This window comes from Sturnira hondurensis, unplaced genomic scaffold (assembly GCF_014824575.4).
Source record: "Sturnira hondurensis isolate 20B ecotype Veracruz unplaced genomic scaffold, ASM1482457v3 Scaffold0018525, whole genome shotgun sequence".
Classification (NCBI taxonomy): domain Eukaryota; kingdom Metazoa; phylum Chordata; class Mammalia; order Chiroptera; family Phyllostomidae; genus Sturnira; species Sturnira hondurensis.
This window is the reverse complement of record NW_028091156.1, coordinates 6,861,096-6,875,482: the sequence shown is the minus strand read 5'-3', so window position 1 is coordinate 6,875,482 and position 14,387 is coordinate 6,861,096. Positions and strand designations below refer to the sequence as shown.

General features: G+C 41.6%; 1 long non-coding RNA gene across 2 annotated transcripts in view; it reads left to right on the top strand.

Annotated features, from left to right (window-relative positions):
* LOC119003221 (uncharacterized) overlaps positions 1 to 12,175 on the top strand; it is a 31,390-nt gene extending 19,215 nt beyond the window's left edge. Inside the window, exons 2-6 of one of the 2 annotated variants that reach the window (XR_005069904.1) lie at positions 2,581 to 2,662; positions 5,060 to 5,239; positions 7,212 to 7,319; positions 7,921 to 8,003; positions 11,806 to 12,175. This is a non-coding gene — a long non-coding RNA (uncharacterized LOC119003221). Of the gene's footprint in view, positions 1 to 2,580; positions 2,663 to 4,595; positions 4,881 to 5,059; positions 5,240 to 7,211; positions 7,320 to 7,920; positions 8,004 to 11,805 lie in introns of those variants that run through there. The other variant, XR_005069903.1, reaches the window with a different exon arrangement.
* The last annotated feature ends 2,212 nt before the right edge of the window (positions 12,176 to 14,387 follow it).

The following is a 14,387-nucleotide window of genomic DNA, read 5'->3' as shown; positions in this document are numbered from 1 at the left end:
AAATGTACACAAAACACTTGGCAACCTAGGGACAAAATACTGGACAAAGGCAGTGTGCTCGCCAGCTCATCACTGCATTGGCCGTGGACTTCGGTTTACTGCTGCATAGGCACAACCCTTTTGCATAAGCTCGACACCCTCATTACTCTTTGGTCATAGTTGCATATCATCAATGATAGTTTATTTGTGAATTTGTTTTCGACCTCCTTATCTGTTTTCATAGGTGTATTTATTACTTAATAATGGCAACATTGTGCCCACAAGGCAGATGAATCTGAGAGCCATTTCCCAGAACCTACACATCAGTTGAAAGGGGCAGCCACCTCATGGAAAGGTGACCTCACAGCCAGCCAGGGTGACAGCTCTCTGCTCTGTCACCACATGTCCTAGGCCCTCTCCATGCAGAGCTGAATCAGGCCTATTTTGTTTAAATTTGCTCTTTCTGGTTCCCAAGAGGAACAGAGTCTGTCAATGTGTTACAAGTATCTGTGTTCGGAAGAGCTAGCTAGTATTTCTCCTCCGTTGGATAAATCCAAAGCCTAGGTTTTTGCACTCAGCGGGTGACTCGGGTCAACGCAGGAGCCTATGATTATTTTTGTTTTTTTTTTAAATATTTTATTTATTTATCTTTAGATGGGAAGAGAAGGAGAGAAACATCAATGTGTGGTTGCCTCTCATGTGCCCCGCTGCTGGGACCTGGCCTGCAACCTAGGCATGTGCCCTGACTGGGAATCGAACCGCGATCGTGTGGTTCGCAGGCCTGCACTCAGTCCACTGAGCTACACCGGCCAGGGCTATGATTCTTTATTTTTGTGTTTTCTCCCTCTGATGAGAGAGACACAGGCCAGGGAAGTGTTCAGGGCCTATGTGGACATTTCCCTCTGCTTTCGGACGGATTTGTGTTTTCTAAAGAAAGGCGTGTGTGGTGTGAGTGGATGCCGTCTTGCACCCTGAGTACCTGGCTTCCAAGCTTCTTGAGCAGAGAATGTGAGCGGAGACCAAAGTCAGAGGGAGGGTGTGAGGAGCGTATTGGCTTTTTGACTGTTGCTCGAGATTCCTATTTTTCTCCTATGGGTGTGGAAAGGGAAGGACATTAGGCTCACGACGGATACTCTGGTATTTCGTCAGCCTCATCTGCACTGGACTTTCTGGCATTGACTGGTTTTATTGTTCTTGGATCCCTAAGGCCTCTTTCACTTCGGAGAGTTTCCCTTTGTACCCGAAAGCCTGGGAGGCTTAGGGAGGTGTCTTGGTGTGTGCAGGTGTCAATACTGGAAGGCAAGGTGGGGAGGACGGTGAGGCCGGCCTGGGGGCAGCTATTTTGGGAAGTTAGTAGAGGAAACAAATGGTACATCTTCTGCCCTTGAGGAGTCTGGTTAGTTTTGGTTTTTGACAACATCACTCTGGGAATGTGTGCACATGTACGGTGGGGTGGGGAGGAGGCCTAAAGGGGCCACACTATGGGATTCAAAAGAGGTTTGGAAAGGAGCCCCACCCCCAATCGTTAGAACATCAGCTCTTAACTGTCCACTCCCCCTTATCCCCCGCCTCCACTGGCAGGGCACTGAAAGCCAGTAAAATTCTTAATTGTCCTTGCTGAGGCCGGTATCTGACCTGTTGCCACTGTTGCTCTGGCTGATGGCCTTGGGGCTTTCCCAGTCACCAGAGACTTGGCCGTGCCCTGTCCCTGCTGGGGTTGGTTTGGTGGCTATGTCACCCCGCTGTGCCTGTCCTCAGCTAGTCCTCATGCCTCAGTGCTCTTTGCTGGAGGTCCTCCTCCTCTTCCCAAGAATTACAGACCTCATTGAACTCCCAGCAGGGCCTAGCGCTGTCTCTTACAGCGCCCCCTAGTGTTAACACACTTAACTGTCTTTTCTAGCTACCTCCTACATTCAAGTTCCCTCACAGATTAAGGTGTGAATGACCTGGGATTGTCAGATTTAGAAAATAAAAAACAGAGGATTTAAATTTCAGGTAACAAATGAAAGAATGTCTTAGCATAAGTATGTCCCAAGTGTTGCATGGAACATACATTAGAGCATTCTTCATTGGTTATCTAAAGTTCAACTATAACAAGTGTCCTGCATTTTGTCTGGAAACCCACAACATTAGATCAAAATTAGTGACATTTCCACCTCCAGGCCCCGCCCATGCTTACAAGGTGACTGGGGTAATGGAATTTTCTCCTTTTCGTCAGCACATCAGCTGCCATAGTAGCTACATCCACATGGGAAGGTATGGAGGGTGCGGGTGGGTCGGGCCTGAGCTCAGATACTTGTAAACCGTGTGCTTTCCTTAAGGTTCAACGTCCAAAAGCTAACTGCTATCCCAGCCCGAATTTCCAGGAGCGTGAACCTTGAGTCTGATCTACAGATGAATCTTTAGGGGTCTAGTCACTTTTTATTTACCTCAAATGGGTGAACAGAATATGATGCAGACAGACAACACCTAAATTCTGAAAAGTCAACATATTTATATATTGGTTGGGTGGGGCAAAATCATTTTATGGGAAATGCAGTATAAGCAATCATTTCTCATATTCCCTTTTTGATAAAAAAAAAACCACACATTTATTTCCAGGGAAGGAGATGGTATGTCGACATGAAGACAAAGGGTCAGTAAACATCCTTGCAGAACTGTCAATAAAACAGCTTCCCAATGGGTGAGTGGACAAATCATATGTGAATTATATATATATATATATGTGTGTGTGTCTGTGTATATATATAATGAAATGTTATCCAGTCTTAATAAAAGAAGAAGATTCTGCCATATGCTAAAACATGAATAAGTCTTGAGGATTCATTTATTCTAAGTAAAGTAAGCAAGGTCCACTTACGCTAAATGAAATAAGGGAGTCGCAATGGAAAACAGTGTATGATCCCACTTACTTGAGGAACCCAGAGTTGCCATTTTCGTAGGAAGTGGAATGGCGTCTGGCTGGGGGAGGGGAAGTGTTTGCTGTGTCTGAAAATTTCGGTGGTCAGTTGCTCATCAGTGTGAACATACTTGACGCTACTGAACTATATACACTTAAAACGGTTATGAAGGTAAATTTTATATTACGTGCATTGTGCCAGAGTTTACAAAAGATAAAGAGGACCCACCTTCTTAATTTTTTTCCCCTAACACTATCTAAAAGCATTATTAAGCTGTCCACTTTGGGCCAGGTACATCCCTCCGATTTCTCAATCCCATTGACAAGTCAATCTCACGTGAACTTTTCGACCCCTTCTTCTTACATTTTTCCTTGGTGGTTGGATTTATCTCATCTCAGCCTCAATAACGGCAAACAGAGAAGAAAAAAGGATTTCCCCCCCTTCATTTACACACGATTATGAAGGGAAAGGTTGATAACATTAGAGTAAGAAGGGCGATGTGTGAATAAGCATTCCTGAAAGCGCTAGGGAGAACCAGTAAGACTACCCATCTCAGAAGGAGCTGCATGAAATGAAACGGGCCCTTGTTCTGTTCAGATTCGCAACGGTGAGATTTCTTACATCCGTTACTGTTGCAACCCCAAGTCAGGAGATACTGAACTTCTATTTATACTGAGCGAAAGGAATGATGAGAAAAATCAGACTCCAATATAACCATCATTCACAACAACGGTAAAGTGTTCATTTACATTAATGAATAAATCATTACGGGAATATCAACACCTTAATATGCATGTCCCTAAATGTTGTCTTTAATATAAGGCTAATGGTCCCTGTTTTAGTCAACTATTCTCCAGATAGCTCTCATCTGACATTTTTCTCCAAGAAATCATTTTAGTCCCCCAGAAAAAAAAAAGTCATAGTTTTTGCAACCAAAGACTGCATGATTCCTTCCTCGGCTGGTGCCATAATTTCAGGAAGTGGTCTTGCTTTTGCAAGAATGCAACGTCAAGAAAGGAGGCCAGTGTCTTTGAATGGCTGGCAACGTTTGGACTTCTGCATAAATTACTGAGGGAAGGTGTGTGAAATGTCCAACATGGAATGTTTCACTTTAGGTGCTGAGGTGCCGTCGATTTAGGCAAAGTGCACAGTGAAATAGAAGCCCGCAGTTTGTTCAGTTTTCTCATTAACTCATTTCTTCGTTCATTCACTAGGGAAATACGAGCCACATCTTCAACATAGCAGGCAGTATTTTGAATATCATTTAGCTAGATAAGCTGTCAAGATACATTTTGAATGGAAATACGGGACGTTTTTGTTGCGCCAGTCGTTTTTCTTTGGTATGAGTTATCTCGATAACAGTCCAACTTTTGTATTAACTGTGGCTGCAGGACGAAGCAGACAGCCTACGCTTGGAATTATTCTCCAGAACACTGAGGAGGTGGAGGACAACATTCTGGTTCCGAATGCTCAGCATCCTCCCCCACGAAAGGTTCTTTGTCATCATTTACATTTTCTAGGCCTCTGGTTCGCTGAGCCCTAGTCTGGCTGTGCCCTGAACTCGCTGCAGATCCTAGATGTAATCACACAAGCAGCCGCCTGTCCATCTTCTCCTTCATTTGGACAGGGAAAGCACCTCACCTTTTAGAATCCAATATTCATTCTCAGCGTTCCTACTTAAAAACTCTGGTCAACATGTTTTATTATCATTTCCAGTTTTTTCTATAAACAAACTTTCCGGGGATGCTATTAAAACTCTGAAAGCCATGGCAACACCCCTGGAAGAGGGCCACCAGGCACGGGAGGAGGACCAGGACAGGTCCAGTGTGGCAGAGGTCCCGCCCCTGGATGGCTAATAAACGAAGGTGGACAAGAGGAAACCCATGGAGCCACCATGTTGTACGAATGAATGAAGCAGCCCACTGTATTCCAGAAACAGGAAATAATGCCCACAAAGAAATGTTTCCTGTTTTGTTCCATCAGTAATAAAATCTCATCACATAAGTGGTAATCAGTCTGTAACTTTATCCCCACCAAGCTTCAGCTTTTGTTCTGTCTCTTTCTTTTCCTCTGCCTGGGAAGACTTTACGGTTCCACAGGGAGAAAGGAGGGGGGATAGAGCCGCTTGGTACTTTTTAAGCTTTTAAAAGAACATTTGCTTTATTTTTCTTTTCCTACAGACCACAGCCAATTGCGGGTCCTCCCCCTTTGAAAGAAACCTCAGCTGTACCTGCTCTTTCGTCTCTTGTGTGGAAAAACGTCTATCGGCTGGAAGTCCTAGGAGTCCTAATTTTCAAGGATTTTTGTTGTAAGCTGTTCAAGGCATGAGCTAAGGTTTCAGGCGAAGGTAACTTTAGTAGGTAAGCCTCACTTCAACCCCCACTCTATGCTCTCCAGGGCCATTGGGGTAGCTTTTTGCGAGTGGATAAGCTCCTTAGCGAAGATGTAAACTTATGTTTTCTGGTATCTGATAAAGGTTGGTGGAAACTGATACTTAAAAAAAAAAGAAAAGAAAAGAAGGAAGGTGGGGGGGAGGAGAAACTGAATGCAAAGGCTTACAAAGGGATTAGAAAAGTACACTCCAGATGGAAAATTTTATGGGAGCTGGAGAAAATGTATAAGTGAAATATCAGTATCATAAAATAACAGGAAATCATGTAATCTACCTGATGGAGAAAATTGTCACTTAAAAAAAAACTGTCCCAATTTCCTTCAAAATTATTCTTGTTTTTGAGCCAATAAGCTACAGCTAAGCTGACCACGGGTCTTTCTTCTGCCAAACTCACATTTGCCCACAGAACCTCTGTGTGTTTACAATTGAAACATTTCCATTCTGTATTTTTTTTCTTCTTCTTCTAATTAAAATAAAGCCACCCAGGGGCAGACAGAAATCACGCAATAAGGAAAGAAAATTGCTAATGATCTGGGTGAATTATGATCCAGAAGTTTAGAGGAAAATTAGAGTGAGTGTCGGATCAATGGCCTCAAAGCAAATTTGGGGTCAACCAGGAGAAAAGCATCAGAGGGAAATCCTGTGTTTGCCTTTAATAAGTAACAATAATACTACAATTTGTCTCAAGCATGCACATGGTGGAAGATAAATCAGAGGATGAATGCCTCAGGCTCTTACTCCGGGGAAATATGATTCTGATGTTATTCTTTGCCATAGTTATTACCGACCCCCCCCCACTGCCAACCTCTAACATCGATTTTGTGACTTAGTACGCTATTGCTTAGCATATGAAAAACATTTTTTCTCTTACTTAGATAGGGTATTATCAGGATTAACTTCCCGTTACCTATGCATATTATTTTGAGTGAGGCAATGGTGGCATTTCCAAAGGTAGAGACTTTCATTGGTTTCATAAGCCATGATACACACACACTACTTATTCAACGGCATGAAGGTTGGTCAGGCATTGTACTAAGCGCAGTGGAGACTAGAAAGACGGACTGGAGTTCAAAGATACAAGTGGAAGTGTGCTTCCAGGTGGAAAGTGGTCATTGCCACAGGAGAGGGGCACATACAACTTTACTGAAGTTCAAAGGATGGAGGATGACTTAGGGGATGGAGTCCAAGAAAGTCTTCTTAGAAGGGCAGCGTGTACTCTGCACCTTTGAAGTTGGGTAGGAATGAGACATGGCCCTGAATAGGTCTGCGTACATTTTAAAAAGACCTCTGCACATTTGTCGACTCATTCACTCATTGACAGATGTGTACTGTGGGTGCTCTGGAGAAAGAGCAGTGAACCAGTCCGATGTGCCCCATGGAGCAGAGAGCCTGGCGGTGGTGGTGGTGATAGGGGTTGTATTGGAGTGTTCTATTTTCTTGGAACAAGTGTTGTCTTTGAACTACTGGTATTGGCTTCACATTGAGAAAATGTATCTTTCCAATGAATCAGTTTGTGGCTATTGGAAGATTTCGGACAGGTGCCAAGAAAAATACTGAGCTAAGGTTCAGGATACCTACATCAAACTTCAAACAAAAGTAACAGAATTATGTAACGTTCCAAAGGAAATAATATTTGAAGTCGTGTATATCGGGTACAAATTGGAAAGAAGCTGAGGAGATACGTAAGCCCTAGCAGCTAAGAGGTCTTTGCTTCTACCGGAGAAGAAGGAAAGCACCAGGAGGAGGCCCACCTCATTTGTAAGGTGGGGCGTGGAACAGAAGAGACGTAGAATGTATGAGATTTGTTCAGGAAGCATAGGGTTAAGTCTGGAAAGAGAACACTCTTAATGGCGAAGTCATAATGAATGTGTGAGAATTAGTTTCTTGGCAAATAGCTTTCAAGTTCTTTGTCTTACACACAACCCTTTAATCTACCCAAGGAAGGAGATCAGCTAAGGAAGATCAGACGGCTCACAAAGGTTCCTATAAACAGCAGGGCTAGTTCCTGAATACACCATGAATAAACTAATCCCGCTCTTAGAAAACGGGTAAGCATTTGCTCATTTGAGGTTGTATAATCACTAGGAAATGGTTTGTCAGTATTTAAATAATTTTGGTTTTACTATATAGAATAAGCAATCAAGATTTCAAAGAGCACTTAATCCAGTGTCTTTCCCTTAAAAGTGGTTTAATCATAGTGGAAGAAGAATCATTGAATAGTCACAAATCTGGCTGTTTTATTCTGGCTCTTTTAGAAAGCAGAGTCTGAGGCAAAGATTTCAAGGTCAACAACTGATTTGGGAAGTACTAGCCAAGGACACTGGAACTGAAGAGAGGGACCGCAGAGACGAGGGAAGCTGGGAAGCAATGTGACACGGTGGGTTACTTCGCTGGCCATTGCTTTGCCATAAGTTGCAAAGATACAGAGCAGGTAGCTCAAGAAGTGTGTTCACTCCCCTCGTGGGGAAGAAATCCGTGGTAGGTCTGCAAGGAGAACCACATCTCAGAGCAGCCCATGGAGAGGACAGCAAAGACAGGAATTATGTGTGGAGTTCCCTCTGGTCTCATTCCCCCCAGTCAGGGTTTAACCACTGAGAAGCGCATTTTTTTTTTTTCTGAAGTCCTATCTGCCTCCTTGCATCCTCTCAGGAAGCCGGACCCCTCTGCCGTAACCCACCCAGGAAGGAGAGGGCACTTGTGAAGAAGACAGAGGGACTCTGGGAAGACAGAAGGTTTGTGTCAAATACACCAATCCAGGGTTATTAACAAGAGACCCCCCTCTATGCATTTGCCCCACTGTTTAACTCCTCGGGCTCCTATAGCGCATTTCACTCCAGTCCTAATGAGACCAGTCCGGTGAAGTGCTCTGTCTTTATGGTTCCCACTAAATAAATTGTGTGTGTGTTTCCCTAACTGGATCTTCCTGAGCTCCACAGGAACAAAGGCTGATTTATTTCTCCATCTCTCGCACTCTCCGCAGAGGTCCTGACATACAGCATTCCTCCGAAAATACCAGGAAAGGAGAGGGTGGATGGAAAAATAAGAAGCTAGGAGTCAGTTGGTGACTGCAGACGTACTATTTCACTCTCTTTTCTTTCCATTCAGTGTGTAAAAACATCAACCCTGTCTGTAGTTACTCGGTACTTTATAAACCAGGATCCCTAATGGCAGGGGGAGGGGAGAGTCAGGAAGCGCAGTGAAGAGAGGCATTTGGAAAATTGTCCATGTGATTAGGCTGTGACCTGCCCTTTCCCATACAGATAAGAACCAGCATCCTGCTCCAATCCATTCCCCAAATCCATTCCCCAAAGATACTGACCAACACTCCCAGCAAAGGCATGGAAGTGGGAGAGCAGAGCATGCTGGGAAAACTTCCAGTAGCCTGTGAACCTGTCTCTTTTCCAGGTTCCTTTTCACCTCTGAGTTACGTTCATTAGGTGGATTCTGCCAGAACAAGGTAGGAAAGGCTCCTGGGTAACATCTAGGTTTTTCTACCACCTGGGATTTCTTGAGCGGGGTTGGGTACACCTCCATTATAAGCCAAATCAAGGAGGCCAGATATACTCTCCCCTCGCATACTTTCAGAAAGACAGCATTCCTAAAAGAAGCTATTAGTTCCCTAAATTGGAGATAGGAGTAGAGAAACCCTAAGTGACTTGCCAAAAATATAGACGGCGCTGATGCTGGAATCTGGACTTACTCTTACATTATAGCCAAGCTATGGGCTTTCTTCCCTGACCGGTCAGCGTTTTCAGCTTTCTTGGGTTAAACATAGCCCAGAAACACGTTGCTACAAAACAGAATGGAAACACCAAGCCCAGTTTAACTCAATTTCTCTGCATCAGGGTGGGTCACTGTTACCCTGAAATAGCATGTGAACAGCAGAATTTTCTCAAAGTCCTTTTACCATATTAAATTACCAAAATAAATAGCAGCTATATTTTATCTGCAGTATCAGCATGATCGTATAACACAACGTAGGCTGGTATCACTTAACAAGCCGGGCTTTAAAAAAAACCAACAACACAAAAAACCCATAGTGGAATATTGGAAAGCGTCAGGCGCTAATGCATACCACAGCATGTCTGGCTTATTACCGTATTATGATGAATTAAAGCTTTAGATCTGACTAATTGATTCAGAATCCCTGTGCTCTGCAATGCGATGCCCTCTCTTATAAACCACACTGAAAGGCTGATTTCTATAGTTAATGCAGCCAAGGGGCTGCCCTCGGGGAATGAGGAGGTGACTCTGGGTTGGCATAAGGTGTGTTCAACAGTCCAACAGTCCTCTTACTTTAGGGCTTGAAAGACAGTGAAGAAAGGACAGGTAAATTTACTTCCCCAGGTGCACCAGGAGGAGAAAGGAGAAGGAACAACTTAAATAAAAGATGAAAATGTTTCATAATTTTGATCTCATCACTTGTCGATTTCAAACCAGAACCAGACTTCCAGAACTGGACACTTTGAACTCACTGGTAGGGGCAGCACATCTAACTTCTTGAAAATGTATAGGTTAGTTAAGTGCAACATAATATTACTTCTTTTTCATGGAGGTGTCATTCACATAGAAAGCATATTAATTCCAGGTGGACAATGAAATGATTCAGTGTTTGTATACGTGGCCGAACAATCACCACAATTAATTTGGTTAACAGCTGCCACCATATATAGCGACAACTTTTTTCTTGTAATGAGAACTTTTAAGAAATACTCTCTTGGCAACTTTCAAATATGCAGTAATAAGTATTATTAGCCTTAGTCACCATGCTGTATAGGACATCCCCAGGACACTTATTTTAAAAATGGAAGTTTGGACCTTTTGACCACATGTACCTATTTCTACCGCAACCCCTAATTGTATTACTTTTAAGAGCATATATTAATTAAATTAAATGCCTGTCAATACCCCCAGATTCCAAGCAGGCCTTCTATATAGACCATTCTTCTAGTCTATTATTAAACTGTTCATATTTTAGTACATGACTTACTTTAAAGTTTAACAGCCCCAGTAATCTTATTGATAAGGTAATATAAACATATTATAAATTGAGTAGATGAAAAGCTAAATAAAATGAGTCTAAGTTTTTGTGCTTAGATAAGAATTAAAAAAGAGAAACCCAAAGGGCCACAGTCTCTTGATTAGTAAAATTAAAGTGGTACTTTTAAAGGTATTTCCATTTGAATTTACATGGTGGTTGATATTAAATAAGTGGATATTTAATATATAGGGTTTGGGTTAGGGACACATTTATTAAAACATTAGTGTGAGCCCACATCCACAGTAGCAAAGAATTATGGAGTCTGAAGGGACAAAGTCACCCAGTTAACCCAACGCTGGAAGCTAGCTGCCAATCCATTCAATTTCTGTACAGCTGAGACGGTTAAAAAATTCTTAACATGAACGGAACCCTGCCAACCTGTAACTTTCCATCTGCTTGCCCTACTTTTTCCTCTTGGAAAAATATAAACTAAACACGATTCCTTTTCTATATACTAACTATCCAAATATTTGAAGACTGCTATCATATTCTCCTTGTATTTTTTTCATTTTCATTTTCATGCAATCTGTTGTCAAGCCAAGTTTCCACATTTTACAATTCTATTAGGGAACTTGAGGGAAACGAGTGCGGAACCTATATTTTTGAAATCTCATTTGGTCAGAGAAAATGCAAATAGCTGACAAAAATGCAAGAAGTAACGATCTCAAGTCAGGAAAGTAAGTTCAAACAATTGAGATGCCACTTGTAACATATACGTGGACCAAGACTCATGATCTGTCAACAGTCACATTGTAGGAAGTATCTTAAAGAATTATGGGCCGGGGCAAGCATTTACTTAGGAGCATGTTCATGGTAACAGTGTCCAAAATAATAAAATTGAAAACAATCTTATAACGATTAAATAAATCCCAGAATGTCTAGTGTGGTATTAGAAAGTGGTATTTGAGAAGAATACTCAATAATGTGGTGTTAATAGGACAAAGTAGATTATACAACAGCATGTACTGAGTGATCCCTATTGTCTAAAAAAATAAAAGTATATACGTATTTGTCTCTCTGTACATGTTTGTATAAAATAGAGAGACAGGTAGGTAGGAAGGTATAATGACAAACACTGGAAGGATTTATAACCCAGTGAAGTCAGTGGTCATTTAAACAAAGCCTGTTTTTGGTTTTACCTAATTATTATGTCATTATGGCCAGTCATTCCGAATCACTATCCTGACATGCAATCTATTAACTCCGCCCACACCCTTTCTGTGACAAACATTTGTTTCTGCTTCCATCCAAATCATTTGGTAAAATGTCCAACAGGACAGAGCCCAGGACTGAGTATGTCATGCTCTTTGTCATCAGGAAGTGAGACAAGGCACGCCCATTTGACAGTGTGTTGACATCAAAGATGAGAGCCGTTAATTCAATCATGTGTTTTTTTTTTATCCAATACTCAGGAAACCCCGTGGTCTATCAGGCCTGTGCTACATATCGGGCTTCTCAACCATCTGTAAACCAATGTCTTGTTCTGCTTTCAGGACACTTCACCTGGGCTGGGGACTCTTCATCCATTCACTCAACAAAGGAGTCTTGAGTGTTTCCTGTGAATCAGCCCATCTACGCTAGGGAAACCAGGCGAAATGACTCTCTAAGATCGGAGTCACAAGCAGAACAAGTCTCACTACTCTCGGGCTAAAGGTATGGTTCTGGTCCTTGAATTAGGCTGCAGATTTGACCCCTTGGTCATTACTGGGCTTCAAGAGCATGAGCCTAGGAGGTTGCACTCCTTCCTAGCCAGAAGGATTTGCTGCGGCTCAAGTTCAAAGCCAGGGCACCTTCCCCATGCCTGAGATTACATGTGGATGAGTAGCCAAACCAGACAGAGAACTCACAGCTTGTTTTTCCCCCTTTCAGAGATCAAAATGAAAATTGTTCATTTTAAAGATAAAAGTAGTCTCCTCCACATCGCACAACATTTATACATGTGTGTATGTAATATTTTATTTATGTCTCCCATGTGGTGATTTAGGTACGAATGATTCTGGAACATATGGAATACATTTTCTTTGAAAGTAAACAGAGATTATTAATATTCAGGAAGAACCAATGTCGAAATGAGTGTTGGCGTCTCTACATCCCTCAGAGGGTAAAAGTTACTAACTTCAAGTTTGAGAAACGCACCCACCTTTCCCGTGATAATAGCAGTTTCTGAGCTAACCTAAGTTTGGCCTTTGTTTGGGAGTAATGTGAGGTTTATTTTCAAGTTACTCAAGTGCTACAGCAAATGATGTGGTGACGTAACCTGAGTTCAAGGAAGTGCAATCCTGAATGTTAGATCAGAAGCCAATTATATTTACATACATACTGAGTGATCCTGGTTTGGTCCCATTACATGAGTTAGCTGAGGTCAGCGGGGCTGTAGACCAGGGTCACGGTCAGGTTTGAGACTATTAGATTTGCTCTAATCCATGATCCTACACCATATGCTTAATCATAAACTATGCACTTAACCATATTTACATAATCATGCAGTTTAATGAATGCTGTAGGGAAAATCTTTACCCTCTTAGGCTCAGTACCTGGAGCTTGAGAATTAAACTGACAAAAGATTAACAGGAGATTAACACATTTTATTTGATATTGATAGTCTAATATTTTATGTGCATAGAGACCTTTACAGAAAAGAAATGAATATCCAAAGAAGTATCAGACCAGGGGCCCAGAGCCACCTCACAATCACCTGAGCTAAGGGGAAGATAGAATAGATTAAATACCTCTGCTTTGTTAATTTTACAAAAGTAACTGACCACATAAAACACCGTGTGAGTGAGACCTTCGCCAGCCTGGAAGGGGCCTCATGCAAACGAGCGGTCTTGAAGTTTAACCTGCACAAGCTTCATGGAAAATCCATCTCTGTAGTAAGGCCTAGGGGCCAATGAGAAGGACAAAACTCTCCTTCTGTGGGAACAGACACCCCATTCATGGGCCCTCCTCTTATCCCTCCTTTTATACCGGCTCTCGGGATTCTAGGTGGGCCCATTAAATAGATTCCATTTGCACTGCCTGTGAAGGAATTTGCATTGGTTTACAACCTGTTGGACAATCGGCTCTCCAGCTACCGATTATTACGGAGGAAATGGCTGGCCTCCAGGGTTGGTGAGAACAGTCCCTCTAAACTTTCTGTTTCCTATATGGGGTGTCTTTCTGTATATGAGAAGGATACTAAACATGGTTTGAAAACAGCATTTTGGGGTGTGTTATTATATCACTTAAGAATGAGTAAACCGAAGGATAAATAAGAGAATTTGAAAACCCTTTGCAGCGTGAGGAAAGAATAAAACATTACTGAGGGAAAATGATTCATCTCATGAAGTCCAAGCAATATTTAGAGAACATCTTATTCTCCTTGAGGACATTATTTCTATTTTGAAGCAGGCTGAAATAAGAAAACTTCAAAACAAAAACAACAAGCAAAGTGGATTATACTTCAGAATACTAAAAAGCAGACTCACAATTACAAAAAATTGTGAAGAATGAAATAGATAATCAGCCGAAACACAATCTTAGAATTCACAAGACATTAGTATAAAAATTAATATATGAGAGAATTCCTAGCTAATATGAAAGGCAATTCATGGGTACTCAAGTCCTGAATAACTATTCCCATTCAGAAAAAAAAAAAAAACTTCCCAGGTATAAAAAAATTCTCAGATCTTTATAGATTTTTTCCTTTTGCAGCCTGTATTATCAGTAAAAAGTTTCATACAATTAAAATATGCTGATAAATATGCAAAACTTCCAGCATAAATGAAGACTAACCTCTCAAAGGAAGAAATAATATTTACCAGAAAATAAAACAAGACATGATGGTTTTATAAGTGATTTCAGGTGTCTTTTCTGAAACAACCAAATATGGGACAAGAGCTATTATGGCTTTAAAAAAAAACATGGTAAAAAAAAGCAACAACTGATCTTAGAATTTTACAAATAGCCAAATCAATACTCTCATATCTACAAAATTTTGTAAAATTTATTAGCTGACTACCACAAAACCACTATACTCCAGATAGTCAAAGGGTGAGTTTCAATAAGAAGCAGACAAGAAATGTGGTAAACTCTT